Genomic DNA, 16,505 nt, shown 5'->3' with positions numbered 1-16,505 from the left:
AAATGTGAACAGGCAAAAGGACCCGGCCAACTCTCCCACCCTATCAGAGGAGCACTGATGCCTAAGGCTCTCCTCTTGGCATAATCACGCTGGGTTTGTGGTCTGCCATTGAATCTTGGGAGGACACATAGTTGACCAAAGGTACCAGCACTCTCCTAAGTCATACAGGTGGTTTCACCTCTCCTGGCTGAAATGCACACACATTCAGCTCCTGAGGCCTCAGTGGGAGGGTTTTACTCAGACATGGGAACTCTCTGCTTATCTTTATTACTCTGTCTCCCTGTACAATGAGCACTTCACAGTTCTGAGGCTCTCACACAGTGGAATGCAAATGGAGAAGAAGAGAGAAAGAAATTCCTCCGTTTGTTTCACTGGTTGTCAACTTGGATACACTTGGTTAGGAAAAACAGTGAACCCATTTGGATAGGATATAAGGTATGCAAGGGAGGGAAAGAGATACAGAGGAAGGGAGGGAAAGATGAGGGGAGGGAAGGATGAGGGGAGGAAGGGATGAGGGGAAGGAGGGATGAGGGGAGGGAGGGAGTCGGTGACTGAATGATCCTTTCCCATTATGGCCTCGGGTAATGGCAGTTGATTTTGTATGATCTGTGTGGAGGATAATGGTCCTTTTGTGTTTCAGAGTTCACCGTGAGAACCCTTGAGGTATTGATTAGCATGAAATCATCATAATTTGAAGCAGAAGAAATAAAAGTCAAGAGAGGTTAAATATCCCAGGGCTTGGTGTTGGTCACTTTGAATATCTGAGTATATTTAAAAGCAGAAAGAAACCTCCCTTCTGTGTGAGACAGACCTCCTAGGCCCCTGAAAGCCACATCCGAGACAGCACCACTGACTCCTAGTGACATTAAGTGATGAATCACAGGCCGTGGACACTACATGCTTACCTTAACCTCCTGAGTTGGAGGGAGCAGCGTCTTGGAAGCTATGCAGTATTGCTTACACCTGTGTAAATGCTCATGGCTCTGCAAAGTATGAGGGCCAAATGTCCTTAGTGTCCCTCACATCTATAAAGCAATGTGGCATCTGCCCAGTCTTGCCTCTTTCCAGCTTTACTGTGGATTCCAGACTCTAGGAGTCTAGGGTTTAGTGGAGCAGTCCTTGCTTCTCTTACTCATGTGGTTCCTCTTGCTCTATGACCTTGTTGTGTGTTCCAGGCATCTCTGTCCACACGTGAAAAGTTAGACCTCTCAACCTTAGCTAGAGAAGCCCCTTTCTGCTTGGCACCAGCACAGACTCAACAGGTCAAAATGCTGAGACTAAGTGACTATTGAGCATTCAGTCCTAAGTGAGACATATATATCAATCCTCCCCCCAGCAAGGCTTAGGACATATTGTGGAAGGCGCAGCCAAAAGAACATACTAGCCAGAAGATAGACGGCTGTGAAATGCTGTCTCCTACACAAGGCATGGCCACTGCACTGGCTCCTGCACAAGACCCAGACAAAGTCAAGCCAACAAAGTCCTCAGCAACTCAGCAGGCAGAACCAGCTAGACCCAGAGGGTTAAATTTATTCAAGGAAGACAGGAAAGGGAAAAAGGAAGGAAAGAAGGAAGGAAGGAAGGAAGGAAGGAAGGAAGGAAGGAAAAAGGGAGAAAAGGAAGAGGCTGACAGATGGCTTAGCAGTTAAGAACACTCCCTGCTCTTGCAGAGGATCCAGGTTTGGTCCGCAGCACCCACATAGTGGCTCACAACACTCCTTAGCTTCAGTTCTAGGGATTCTCTGCCCTCTTCTGACCTCCACAGGCATTCACACAGAGAGAGGTAGAAGGAGAGATGGGGGAGCACAAATATATACACAGGCAAATATAAAATATAAAATAAACTATATATATATAATAAATTAAATAAATAAATAAATTAAATAAATAAACTTGTATATAAATTAAACTAAATCTAAAAGGAAAAGACAGGACATGAAGGTAGGAAGGGGATGGGTTGGTTGGTATCTGGGAAGAGTGGAACACGGCCCCCACACACTCTTGAGGTAGTGGATGGGTATGGCTTTGGATAGACATGATAAAGAAACATACATGCATATGTGAAATTATCAAATAATGATAATTTGTAAGAGATGTTCTAACAAACAAATAAGAACTCTTAACCTCTCCTATATACTTTCAGACTAAAAGCCTGGCATCATTTTAAATGTTTTTCAGGCCCTTTTCTAACTTTATGTTTTCGTTTTAATGGCAGGACTAAATAAAATTGCTTCCACAGCCCAGGAGTAAACACACCTGGTATTTCACACTCAGACTGTTTGAACATGTAGTCAGTAAACTATGACCCAGGACCAGTGTCTGAAGGTCTATCACCACCAGCAAGAGCTCTGTCACAATTTTACCCCTAACCTTTCTCAAAAAGCAGAGGCTCAAGACTACATTCCAGACTAATTTCAGTCTCTTCCCTTCTCTCTCTCTCTCTCTCTCTCTCTCTCTCTCTCTCTCTCTCTCTCTCTCTCTCTCGCGCGCGCATACAAAGTTACTTTCTAAAGAATTTTTCTGACCTTTGAAGTGGCATGGTCATTACTTCCCTCGCAGCACCAACAAATGCAACCCCTCAGATGATCACAGAGATTCAAGGCGAAGTTCAAGGTGAGACTAGAGACGGTTCCTGCATGAACGCACCGTGCTACGTTGCTCCTTACACAGAAGACTGCAGCAGGGTGGTAAGTCATTACAAGCAAGTTCCCAAGAGTGGAAAAATAACAGATTTCCCTTCCCCCACCAGGTGCCCCTCAGCTCCAATTCTTCTTGTGAACTCTCCTATGAGCTCATGTTACAATGTCATTTCTTTGCTTGGAAACCAAGAGACTCTACCCTTACCTGACCGGTTCCCTGCCTACTGTGAGTTTAGCCTCCAGTCATACTTGGAAAGCACAAAGTAAATCCTGATCACTTTTCCTGCCTGGTCTTTTCTTATTAGTTCTGTCTGTCTATCTGTTGGTCTGTCTGGTGCTTCCTGCAGTTTGACCAGTCTTCACCCCCCACTAAGTTCACCTTGGGGTCTACTGGGAAGACACCTTTTTTGTCCTTTGTATGTTCTGGAGATCTTCCTTATCTCTCTCAGCTGATCAGCGGGCTTTGTGATCCATAATTAACCCCACATCCCCAAGCCCTCCTCCCATAGAGCTCCTAGCCCCTACCAAGGCCACCTGATATGGGTCTCTCATCCCTGATCCTCTCAGATCTCCTCCTGCTGAGAAGGAGCATGGAGTCTTTCCCAGTAGCATCCCAGTATCTGACAGAGAAGATCCAGTGAATTTTCAACAAAGAAAAACATGTCAACAAATGACCAAAGGAGTTCGTCAATCATGTTCTGTCCATTTGCGAGTAAATAATCCTGCCTATCATGTGTTCTCAGGATGATCCCAGGTCTGGGCTGCAGTGAAAGTGGCCATGCATTAAACCTCATAAATTTCATACATGACACCCGCATCACACCAAGATGCTTGGCTACTCAAAACTCGGTAGCAGGTAAGATCCGCACAGTCCCCAGGAAAGGGGCAGAGTGACTGCTCTGTGGTGTCTCTGAAGCAGGTGAGTTCTAAAGGAAACCAGAGATGCTTGCTGCTCAGCCATAGTGATTGACATGTCCCCGACTCCCTTCTGATGTGAAGATTCTCACACACAGTCTAAGCTGCTGCAACACTACACTCTGAGTGCTTCCTAGATATTTCAGTAAGACATACCAGAAGACACTCTTCAGTGGTCAACATCAAATAGGTCAGCCCAGCCAAGGGAGAGTTTAATGCTTCTTTCTCTCTTTCATTCCTGACATTTTGCAGGGCCCACTCAGCTGCTTCAGCAAGCACAATGGGATTCAAAGAATGCCATAGATACAGACATTTGGGTCCCTGCCAAATACTACATGATTTTTAAGGGAATTCTCCTGTCAAGGATGCTTTTTCTGAAGGGCCCAAACAAATGTGCTTTCTTCCAAAGGCACTCTTGGAATGGCGGACATTTACTCTTCTTATGCATAAAACACCTTGGCCACCTGTTTGAGGGGCCTGCCTCGAAGCCATGGCACCTTGATCTCTGAGCATAGTTTTGACTTTCAAAAGCAGTCACAAAGCTTTGGGATCCACGTTTGTTGGCAAATGAGGTAGACAAGAAAGCCTCAGCCTGTTTCCACAGACGATCTCTTCTCTCCAGCTACCTCCGAGCTAATGACCACGGGTTAGCATTCCCAAGAGCTTACGTTTGAAGTGGGAATTTGATAATAGCACCTGCTTTTCTGATGGAAAATGGTGGTGGATTTGCCTACCAGAATCTTTCTGCCTACTGTTCTTCTCTTACATCCTTACTTAGGAAGTTTACCTTATGCCTGGAGATCCAGACACATCTCAGAAACCCAGGGCTACAGCATGGGATGGGAGTCAAGACACTTGGGAAAACAACAGAAACCCAGTGTGTGTCTGGATTTCTAAGAACTAGCCGAGGGCCACCCACCTCCAGACTCCTGTCACAACGAACAATGAGCCCCTCATCTGTGCTTGTCTACGCAGTGGTTAATGGTGCTTTCAGCCAACATTTTCCTGATATAATAACAAAGTGATTAGCATGCCTTGTGAAACGATGCTGGAAGAAACTCTACTAAAGGAGCTCTTAAGAATACCAGGAGTAGGGATAGTTGAAATACACACATTATTCTACACACTGATTGGTCTGGCTCTGTCCTGAGGACACTGGCTGGGTCGTCTGTCTGACCTCCACAGAGAATCATGGAGTATGGAATTACAGAGAATAACATTTGCATATGAAGCCCAATCAACTGAAATATGGAAGAGGAGCCTGATGAGAAAAACCCAACTACTCCTCAACACCAGCAAACATGGATATGTTCCAGGGACAGAAAGGATACTTTGTGTGAGGGACTGTGGTGGTTAGTTCTAATTGACGATGTGACACAGTCTAGAATCACCTAGAAAGAGAGCTGTCTCGATTTGTTGGTCTTTAGGCATGCCTGTGATGGGGAGGGTCTTGACTGTGATCATTGATGTGGGAAGACCTAGCCTAAGAATGGATGGTACCCTTCTACATTGCACTAGTGGGTGGTGTAGTCTACACTGCATGAGTGAATGGTACTCTTCTACACTGAGCAAGTAAATGGTACCCTTCTATTCTGCATGAGAGTAGAAGGACAAGCAGAACAGAGCAATTCTATATTCTCTCCCAGTTCTTGATGTGACCAGCTGCTTCAAGGTCCTGCCTTGACTTCCCCACCATGATGGACTAGAACCTGGAATTGTAGCCAAATAGACCTTTTCTTCCTTAAAGATGCTGTTGGTGGTGTGTTTGATCACAGCAACAGGAACTGAAACTAAGACAGGGACACGGGCCTTTTCGTTCATTTTTTTTTTTTTTTTCTTGCTCTAACAGAATACCTGAGCCTGGGTGATTTATGAAGGAAAGGACGACTACAGTTAGCTCATGGTTCTGAGAGTTTAGGAAATCTAAGAGCAGATGTCTCATGCTGCTTCACCTCATAGCAAACAAGAGCAAGTAAGTGCATGCAAAGAGGAGAGAAGCCCACTGTCCTGTGGTGGCTAAGCCGTTCTCCAGGAAAAGGCACCGAGCCCTCCAAATGAGCTCATCACTTAAGCAGCCTTACCTCCCCAAAACCGGAACACTTGAAGAGTCTCAGTGGGGACTGACTATTCAAACCACAGCAGATGTTTGCAGAGATGGGAGTCACACCTACATCTTATGTTATATCCCCATTAAGGGAACTGTACCCTGTCACTAAAGTCAACCTGAAAAGTCTCTGGGAATCTCTTTCCTTCTGGCTTGGCTCTGGTGTGGACCCATTTGCATCATCTGAGTCCAGATGATGTGGAAAGGAGAGAAAGACAGAGACAATGAGAGAGAGAGAGAGAGAGAGAGAGAGAGAGAGAGAGAGAGAGAGAGAGAGAGAGAGAGAGAGAGGGGAAGAATTCCAGGACACCAAGCATCTTGTCAAGAAGAAGTGGAAATGAACGAGTATTTCGGCAGTGGAGTCCAAGATTCCCCTGGCCCAACTGAGCAACTAACATAAGTCTGAACTGAAGAGAACTGAAGAGCCTGTCCTCTCTTTATCCAATGTACAGAATGAGTTAGAAGGTGTTTTGTGAATGGCAGGCACGCAGAACAGAAACAGACTCACTAGAGAGCACACTAGAGGCAGCCTTTCCCACTCATGTCTGTATTTGGTAAAAGAGTAAGCATCTGAAGAAGCTTGGGAAAGAGTGGGCCTCACCAGAAGCACAGAGGGACAGGAACATGAAAACACTCACCAGGACAAGCCCATCCATGAGTGCGTCGTGCCAGAGTCCTCGGAACCTTGTTCTCCTCATTGATTAGGAGTGACTTGTCTTTAAGATAAAGCTCTCCTGACTGCAGAGATGGCTCAGAGGTTTGGAGTACTCACTGTTCTTCCAGAGGATGAGGGTCTGGTTCCTAGCACCCACCCAGTGCCTCACAACCATTTATAACCCTAGTACCAGGTGATCCGATGCCCTCGTTTGGCGTCAGTGGGCTACTACACCCATGTGGTGCACACAAACTCATGCAAGCACATACACAGAAAAATTATTTTTTTAAGACAAACTTCTCATGTTCACAACAAGATACCCAAAAGGAAGACTATCTGAAGACAGTCAACAGAGAGGGGTACTGGTTATTGATGGCTCTGCATTTCATGAAGAATGTGAAATACCACTCAAGACTGAGGCTGCTTCTTTAAAAAAAAAAAAGCCAGAGGGAAAAAGATTCCCAGAGACTTTTCAAGTTGACTTTAGTGACGGGGTACAGTTCCCTTAATGGAAATATAACATAAGACTTAGGTGTGACTCCTGTCTCTGCTACTTACTAGCTGTGTGGACCTAAAAAGAGGCAGCAGCTCCTGGAGCCTCGGTTCATCGTCTGTGCACTGCCAGTGTTACTGATCCCCACTGGGATGGGTACTAACCGACCAAATGGGATCTGTAAGCTAGAACACGGAATGTGGCCATTAAATCATAGCTTATTAAATTACAGTTACTCGTGGGAAAGAAAAGACTGACAAGTAGCTACCAGGGCCAGGGCAAGAGAATAAACTATCCCAGTGTGGCATCCGGGCAACCAAAGGAAGGGGGCATAAAGTAGACAGGCTAGCAGCAGGGCAGATATTCTACACAGATTTGAGATAATAAAGACTGAACAGTGACCATTGCACTTAGCAATGTGGAGACAGGAGCAGCAACAGCTGCCATTTTATTCCTGTTCTATATATCCAGCTGCCCAGGAGGTGGAGGCAGAAGGACTGGTTGCTGGAGACTAGCTTGGACAATATAGCAAGAGCCTGTCTCAAAACACAAAGAAACAAATGATAAATGAGCAAAAACAATAAAACCTGCATATGTCAAGAGCCATTGTTATAAGAACTCGAGCTTCAGGGAATTTCTTGAACACTAGGTAGAAAGAGAAGCTTCCAGACTGCAGGTAGATGAGGAGGCAGGGGGAGAAGGTAAACACTGGAACCCAGCAGGAGGACCTTCCTCACCTTAGGAAGTGCAATGACTGGAAGAGAGATCCTCTGAACAGGAAGCTGGCCCTTGCAGTCCTTATGTCCTGCTGCCAGACACAGGAAAAGATGGCATCACAGTGCCTGAGTCAAGGGGAAAAGAAGGACAGGGCCATCCCCCTGCAGAGGTTATGGAGTCGTCTCGGGCCAGACACCAGATGAACTGATGTCTCGGGTAGAGCTCATGGGCACTCAGAGGGAGCTCAATCAGGTCTGTTGGGCCCTGATAAACAAGGAGACCATATAAGATACCACCACCTCTTCAGGAAGCAGTTGGTGCCAGGCTGTACAAAAACCATCTGGTTCCCCCTTCCATTGGGAAGTCATTTTGGCTTTCATTGTACCCAGCTACCATCTTGGGGAGAAACAAGAGAAGCACTTTCATCCACTTGTGATGCTAAAATAAAATACTACCCACTAGGTAGGTGGTTTGTGAACAGTGCCAATCTGTATCTCCCAGTTCTGCAAGCTGGAAGGCCAAGTTCAAAGTGTTAGCAGACTCGGTACCTTTTGAGAGCCCTCTTCCTGGTTCATAGATTAGGGATATCTTACCCCATCCTGACATGGTGGAAGGGAGAAGAAAGCTTGCCAGAGGCTCTTTTATAAGGGCACTAATTCCATTCATAAGGGCCCTATCCTCATGACTTAATCACCTTCTTACATCCTCTACTCTGAATAGTACATGTTGAGATTTTCATGAATTTCAATGGGACAAAGAAACCATTCCCCTGTATAATAACTCTCACAAAGAATAACCAAAGGAGGACTACCGTGTCCCAAAGAGAAAAGAACCTAGAACAAGGAGAGTCATAATACCTTTGATTGGCTAGTTTCTACTTCACTCCCTCCCATTCACTTTCACTAGAAATGGGGGCACTATAGCAAGCTAGGAATAGCCAGGACAAACAGTCTCCCTGATTACACATTCAGGTGGAATCCAAAGACTTTGACCCCACTAACAAATACTTGGTTTTTTTTGTTTTGTTTTTTTTTTTTTTTTAAATCTTCAGTATTTTATCACAGCTAAGGCACCCTTCGCCTGCGCTTCTTCCATAAGACTGCTCAAAATGTTTTTACACACAGGGCACTAATTTAGCTTGGCATTTCACTGCCCGGCCATCTCAGGAGCATCCTTCCTCCCTCCCTCCTGTTGGTGAGCAAGCTTTTTCAAGCCCGCTGGACTTCACTCATGCCAGCTTGACTGCGTTAGAACACATATGCTTCTGGCTGTTCCTGCTTTTGTTGGTTAGGCTCTGCCTAGGCTGGATGCTGGTCACAGATGGAGGATGGGCTCCACCCAGACCCAGGACACAATCCATCATATACACCTCAGGAAGTGATTTGAACACACACACTTGGACCATCAAGGGAATCCAACAGTTCAGCCCATGTTGCAGGTTTCTCCAACAGAGAAACACGAAGTGGCATGTATTTGATACCGTATAGGATAAGAACTGGGCTGAGATCAGAACTGCTCTCTTGGTGAGCAAAGCTCTTACGATAGAAGTGTAATGAGCTAGTGTAGGGTTCTCGGCTACAACATGGCTGGCATAATGGAGGTTATCCTGAATGTTGAGCAATGTATCTAACTTGTAGCTGATGGGTGCCAATAGCAGCCTCTCTCCCATCCTCCCCGGTGTGATGAACAAAAATTGATATAGATATTGCCAAATGTCCTCTGCGTGAAAGAAAGGAGAATCAAACATGTACCCATACAGAGAGAGAGAGAGAGAGAGAGAGAGAGAGAGAGAGAGAGAATCTAGGAAAGAGGAAAGCTTCCCCACACTGGAAAGAGGACAGACAGAATGACTTCTTTCTCCCCACAGTCCTATACAACTGCTTAATATTATAAATGTCACTAGTGGTAAGTCTCATGCTATAGCTTTGCCTGACACCATTAGCGTTTTCTGAGACCTACTTTCTGCTTCCCCTTGCTTTTTCTCATGCCTGCCTTCTCTGATTAAAGAAAAATTTCTCAGCTACAGGAAGTCCCCGCCTAGTCTCTACCTCTGACACCTACACCAGCAGCATCCAGTAGCCATTTCTCTGAACATTTTTAATATGTAATGGTCTCTCAGGTCCACTGGGATTTAGGTGGCTGGCCTCTTGGCCTCCAGTAGACCCTTCAAGCCACAATGATGCAATTCTTGGCTCTGCTCAAACAACAGAGATACTATCTCTCACTCCTGTGAACAGAGAGAAGCTAGACATTTCAGAACCTCTGCAACCTGGTCTCTCCTCTAGGTCACCCTTCACCTTTGCCCTCTCTCCAGTTCATCCTGGTAGCACATGGCTCTAACTCAGCTCTGGCCTTAGGCATCTCCATGACACCTGCGAACTCTAAGATCATGGTCACCTGCTCCCTAAGACATAGCACCTCCTGTTAGCATATCCATGCAGCTTGGCCAGAAGCAGTTGATCAACTCTATCCAAAGGTTTTCCCAACAAGTTTCTACAAAATAAAGATGAGGAAAACTCATTCTAGGCTCCTCCCTCCCCTCTCCAGCAGGTCTGTCACTCTCAGACCTCACCCCCTCACTGCTAGAGTGCACAAGGGCAAGGCGGGGTGACGCTTTTCTGTACTTGGCTCTCCATGCACAGGTAAATTGCAACTTTGATACCCACTTGCAGATGAGTAAAGCTGAGGCCCTGACCAGCCACGTGATCTCGGAGGTCGGACAGTCAGTATCCAGTTGAGAGATGAGCTTGCTGCCTCTCCTTGGAGGGCCAGAGGCTGAAACCAGCAGCATCATGACCATGTGTAATAGATGTTCCTCTCCACAAAGGGAACCAGAGATTTCAGGACTGACCCTCCTGCAGGCAGCTTCTCAGCCTCTCCTCCACCTCACTTTCCGTCTGCTTCCAGAACACACCCTCTTCCCACCTTGATTAACACTGAGCTCACCCACACCTACCTCAGATAATAGCATCTACTTAGCTGGAAGACCAATGCAACAGTCACTACCCCTTAGGGTGATTAGGAAGAGAAGAATGAGGTAGGATGTGTAAAGCTTGATGCCTGACACCTGCGAACCCCTCAATAAGCACCCCCATTATTCTTTATTATCACCTGACAATTAATCCAAACACGGGGAGTCCCAAAATGTGAATCAGCAGACATTTATGGAGTAGCTGCTACCTGTAAGTAAACAAAACTTACAATGACAGTAGTTAGTTGCTGGGGTCTCCCTGAGTCACCCCAGTTTGTACAGGAAGTGAAGTGTCGTCCGATTCCCATCTTCCAGTGCCTGCTCCCACTCAGCCTCCCCCAACTCCTGTAGCTGACACTGCCACCACAGTTGTCTCCATTCCAGCCTGGGAGCTGCTCTGTTCTTCCCTCCCCCTCCCCACATCCAACTGCTGGCCAACTAAAGGCCTCTGGAATCCCATTTCCCCAGCAATCTCTGCCCAGACTGCAAGACTAAGGGACCCTTTCTCTAAACATTCACTACCAAGGTGCTATAGTTAGGAAATCACAAAGGTCACCCTAACACAGAAATACAGTGAAACCACACTCCTAACTCCCAACCAAGCCGGCACATCTGCAAACACGAGGCCAACGGGTGGCAAAGCGACTACCTTAGTCTGAATGTCTGTGTCTCCTTCAAAATTTACATGGAATTTACTCCCATCTTGGAGCTCATTCACAGGAAACCAAGTCTTGAGAGGCCGGACCTCACACGTGTGTAATCCCAAGAGTTGACAGGGCTTGCCACATTTTTGCCCTGCTGCCCGAGACTGTGTGAGGACATGGTGTTCAGTTCTAAGAGTACACAACAACAGAACTTTGTTCTGGAGGCAAAGGCATCAAGTCTGTAGCATTTTGATCTGGACTGTTCGGCCACATGCATTTCTGTGACTGGCGGGTTACCCAACCTGTGGTATTTTGTTACACATAAATTACGATAGTGGCTACATTTGCAGAACTGGGAGAAGCTGGTGAAGTGACTGTGCCTTTGGCCACAGACCTGAGCTGCAGCTGAGAGAGAGAGAGACCTCAGCAGCTGTGGGAAGACCTGGGACAGGGGTAGGTTGAGTGCTAAGGGCTGAAGGGAGATCTTAGAAGAACTCAGAGTTGCCAGTGCTTTCAAGATCTTGCTTTGACAGTACAAATGAGGCATTGAGAGCACAGGGCCCTTGTCTTGTGTGCGATTATTTCCTAAGTATTGTGAGCTATGAGGAAATGGTTCATAATTTCTTATATCATTTATCAAAACAATGGGCTGATCACATCTTTTTAAAGAAACGGTTTGCTATGAAATGAGGACTTCCGGTTTATGCTATGGACCCATGATTATCTGCGGGCAGCAAGGGTCTCTCATATTGCAGCTGTGTCCTACCTGGGCTTCCTGTCCTCCATGCTCCACATCGGACCACACACACTTCTGCTTACAATCCATGTGGCTCCCCGTTATCCTTAGGAATAATCCAGAATTTTTCAAATTCTCTGCACAAGATCAGAGCTCCGACATGATCTGACCACTGTGAGGCCCCTGAGCTCCTTACTTCCTGTCTGTCCTACCCTACTTCATCTTAGCACCCTAACCATGTTCTTCTAGGCGAAATGGCTTCTTCAGATTGCTACTGCCAAGAAGCCTCTCCCACTCCCCCAGGACAGAGGAGGAGAGACTGGGACTGTCTCATTAATGGTTTCCTCCCATGAGAAAGAAACGTACTACTCAGTCAAATGAATGAAAGGCCATGAACATCCTTCCTAATTCTGACTAGTGAGGACGTAGGGTAAATCACATGTTCCTTACCCCTTAGAAGCATCTCCCACCAACCTGGACCCACCACCATAAAACAATCTCTTCAGTTGCAACTACAAGTGAAGGGCCTATCTAGCAGCGCTTGCTGGAGTATCATGTAAACCCCACAGCTTCATTCCACCAGGATATCATTGATCAATTCCATGTTTTGTACAAGTCCAAAAATCCTCAAGGACCCAATGCCATGTTCTCTATGGGACATGGCGTACTATGGTCATCTCGAGAGGTCAGCTACTTTCCAAAATCAGCCTTGAGTCCCCCTGGTGTTTTCCTGAGTGGCAGGAGCCTAGTCCCTCAGAGCAGCTATAATTTTTATGTCCTCAAAATAATTTTTCCGTCTGTACTGCATATAATAATAACACGCACTAAATAATCCACTCCTGCTGCCCCGCAGGTCGCCTCGCACCTCCCCTCCTGGTTCCCATGGTGACTCAGGAAAGGCTTCTCGAGCTTGACAGCAGATCCACAGTCATGTGAGACATCTCAGCGTGGAGGGCGGCTTCAATGAACAATGGCATTTGCCCAAGAACTGTTCTGAGCAAGGGAAGTGGGGAGAGGGGCTCTGCTTCTAGGAGCTGTAGAGCACCCCAGACCAAAAAGGGGGGGGGGGGGAAGAAAACCAGAAAGGGGTAGCAGGCCAGGCTGTGTGTGAATGCAAGACTATCATGCTTTGTTTTTTAGCTTATCAGTAGGGGGGGAAAAAGAGAGAGAGAGAAGAGAGGATGCTTAGAATTGCATAGGAAGCCCTGAAGAACAACTCTCATCTAATTTGAGCTATTGAAGAAATCAGACTCTCTGGCATAAAACAATTTAGGGAGTTCCCCACCCCACCCCTCCGCAAGCCCTTCCACTGTAAATGAGACCTTTAATGCCACTGAGAGGGAAAGAATTTCTTAGTAGATTATAAAAATGAAGCTGATTCACCAGAGCAGGAACATAATTAGGTATATACATTTGGGGTTTATGTAAATACATCACACGGCACCTTGCTTACTGTGTTTAAGTATAATGCCTTTTGGAATGACAACAGTCCAGGAAAATGCTGTAAGACAGGTATCATAGGGAAATACTGAACACTAAGAGGACCATGAAAGAACTGCTAAGATCCAGCAAGTTTGCACCAGCCACAGTTAAAGCCAGGGACAGCTTTGCTTAAAGCCCCCTCCAAAGCTGGCTGGAAAGTAGGGGGGGGAGCTATGAGTCCCCAAGGGGCACATAGTTCTTAAAGTTACAGCACATGTCAAACACAGGGTAGCTCAGGTCTCCCTAGAAAGTGGGGACAGCTTTCCAACCACAAGCAACTCTGATGTCAAAATGCAGGAGAGATCGAAACAAGGCATTTGTAGGCTGGGTAAATATCCTGAGCACAGTTCACAAGGGCAGAAAGAGTGAACGGAAGAAGAGAGGACAAAAGCTGAGCCCTGAACAGGGAAGCAGGGGGCCCTGCAGAGGAAGCGTTGCCACCTGAAAACTATTTAAGACTTTTTGTACAAACTCATCTCACAAATGGCCACGGAGTAGCTGCTCTGGACCAAGTGTGACTCCTGGCTCTAAGTAAGTGTGTCAAAGACAGTCTTTGACATCTTGGGTGGGACATTTAGTGAGGAAAACCATTAATAAACAACGTGCCTGGTGGTGGTAAATGCCATAAAGAAAATAAAGCCAGGCAGTGGGAGGGAGATAGCTGGAGGCAGGGGCTGGGGCAATGTGCCAGAGATGACAGTCAAGAGGTGACAGGAAGGGATGGGGCAGGAGAAGGCATCTAAAAATGCATGATGCATTGAATGGCTTGTGGAATAATGTCTACTTCCTTTCATCGGATTGGCAGCCTCGTGGAACTGTGTTATCGCCTGTGAACAGGTGCCATGGTTTCACTGCTGGAGGACAGGCTCTTGTGGGTCCTGCTTCTGGTCCTTGGACAGTGAGAGCTGGTTTCTCAAGGACTGACAGTACACATCTCTGAGTGACAGCCCCAGATGCAGTTGCTGAGCCTTCTAATACAGCCCCAAAGCTCCCTGAATGTGGAGGCTGCCCTGCCCCCAGCAGTGCCTACATCCATCTCTGTACAGCAGCACCCCCAGTTTCTGAGGACTGAGACATTGCATTCCCAGTACTCAGAGCTCCAAAAGCATGTTGTCAGGTGGTCTAGAGCCTGTAATCAGCCATATCCCTTGACCTGGTGTCTAAGGTAGGGGTTCCTGAAGCACCAAGGAGAACACAGAAACCCAAGTATCATGGTTGGCCAGTGATGAAAAGTTCCTCTCTAGGTCTCCCAAGGACTCCTGCAAAATGCAAGCCACAAATGGGAAGCAAGCAGCTATGCTTCCAGTGGGGCACAAACAGTGGAATCTGTGGAATATATTAAAGCAACACAGATGGATTTCAGCCTGAGCCTCTTGCATAGGAATCTGCTACACTGTGGGATATGGCTTGCACATGCAAACTCGGGCTGCTCAGTCAAGACTGAGCCTAGAGAGAGAAGCCCGTTACCTAAGCCTGTACATCACCTCCTCCTGGGATGAAGACAATGTCTCCCTGGGGACTCAGAGGCTCACCTGTACCTTTTACAATTGAGAACTGTATTTCCTTCCTGAAGGGCAAAAAGTGCTGTACTGAGTTATATTCTGTATAATCACATAAAACCAGAATATACTAAATTAAAAAAAAAAATCACCCCGACAAATCTTCACCTGGAGAAGTGGACTGGCATATTGTAAGTGAGCTCCACCTTGCCTGTGACATAACCCTGATCGATGGCAGCCAGTGAAGCCATAAGTTTGACCTCAGAATAGTGTTTCTAAAAGCATAGAACAAAAAGTAATAGTGTTCAAGTTCAATTCTACTGAAAAATATCGATTTTGGTTTGAAATTAAAATGTTTGTGCTTCATTCAGGTCTTATATGATTCGGAGGGAGGCTGCCTAAGGAATGCGATAAGGACAAAGTATCAGGCAAAGTGATACTTTGTGTATTTGTAGCAATTGTTCTATGATGCTAAGTGGCTGGAGTTGCCAGCCCTGTTTTTCGGCACTTTCAGTCCTTCCGGAAGGGAACAAGTAAACGTGAGTGAATGGAACTGAGCGTATAGCATAGAACTCTTCCATGTTCCGGAATAAGAGCCAGTATGAGTATCTTTTAGTAACTCAGTGTGTCAAACACACAGCAAATGTTAATGCTTGTCCCCAGCACATTTGCTCAGAAGGGAAAGGTCAAGGGTCACAGTGGAACAGAACATGAGAGCATCCGGAGACAGGAGCAGAAAGCAACAACAAAAGGAAGTTGAGACCCCGTCAGAATCCAACCCATCAGCGTCCCACTTACCCCCACTGGGTAGCATGAAACTGGCCCCTGCAGCTTCTCTACTCCACCCGGAGCGCTGACCCTGTGCTCTCCAGAATCAATGAGCAGATTTGGTCCTTTGTGCTTGCAGAAACTTCCCCAGTTGCTCATTAAAAGTAAGCATCCGGACCTAATGAATTGATCTACTTCGCCCCAGTCCTGGGAGGATGTTACAGATCAGAAGATGTCTTAAGGTGCCTGACACTACTCTCAATTACTGTTGAGTGCATACTGAGTCTCTGCCCCAGGAATCCAGGCCCTGCCCATGGGGGAAGCGCTGGCTCACAGAAGAAAATCAATGCCAGGGCTCCATCCAAGAGGGTGATGAGGTTCTGTCATTGTTATTGGGCTTTCGATTATCTTTAGAGACATGAAATGTCTCACTCAGTCTCTTTTGGAAACATGAATACAGAATATAAAACTCTATTCAATAAATGCAACAGAGATGACTAAGATATCAATTCCAGAGAGGTGAAGAGAAAACTCAGGTCAATAGAGAAAGGAGGTGAGGGGAAGTGACCACATACAGACACAAGCACACCAGGTACATGACAGTGAAATATAAAAGGGAGAGCCAATGTGTCAGTGGTAGAGCATTTGCTGAGGAGGAAAGAGCTGGGGCGGGGTGGGGGTGGGGTGGGTGTCTTCCCCAACCCAAAAGAAAAGGCAAGGAAGAGGGAAGGGGGAGGGAAGAAGGAAGAGGGAAGGAGGGAGGCAGGCTGTGAAGGAGGGAGGGGAGAAGGAAGGGAGGGAGAAAGAAAAGAGAAGGAAAGAAAAACATCCAATAGATTTAAATTTTGAATAAACATTACAGTAAGTTATTCAGAAAGCCCG

At 46.4% G+C, this 16,505-nt stretch overlaps 1 protein-coding gene across 1 annotated transcript in view; it reads right to left on the bottom strand.

Moving 5' to 3' along the window:
- The window catches only part of LOC117712807 (calpain-8), a 69,001-nt gene that overhangs the window by 38,530 nt on the left and 13,966 nt on the right, over window positions 1–16,505 (bottom strand). The gene's annotated exons all lie outside the window — the stretch shown is intronic.

This window comes from Arvicanthis niloticus, chromosome 7 (assembly GCF_011762505.2).
Source record: "Arvicanthis niloticus isolate mArvNil1 chromosome 7, mArvNil1.pat.X, whole genome shotgun sequence".
Classification (NCBI taxonomy): domain Eukaryota; kingdom Metazoa; phylum Chordata; class Mammalia; order Rodentia; family Muridae; genus Arvicanthis; species Arvicanthis niloticus.
Note: the sequence above shows the minus strand (reverse complement) of the source record. Positions and strands in the feature narration are given on the sequence as shown.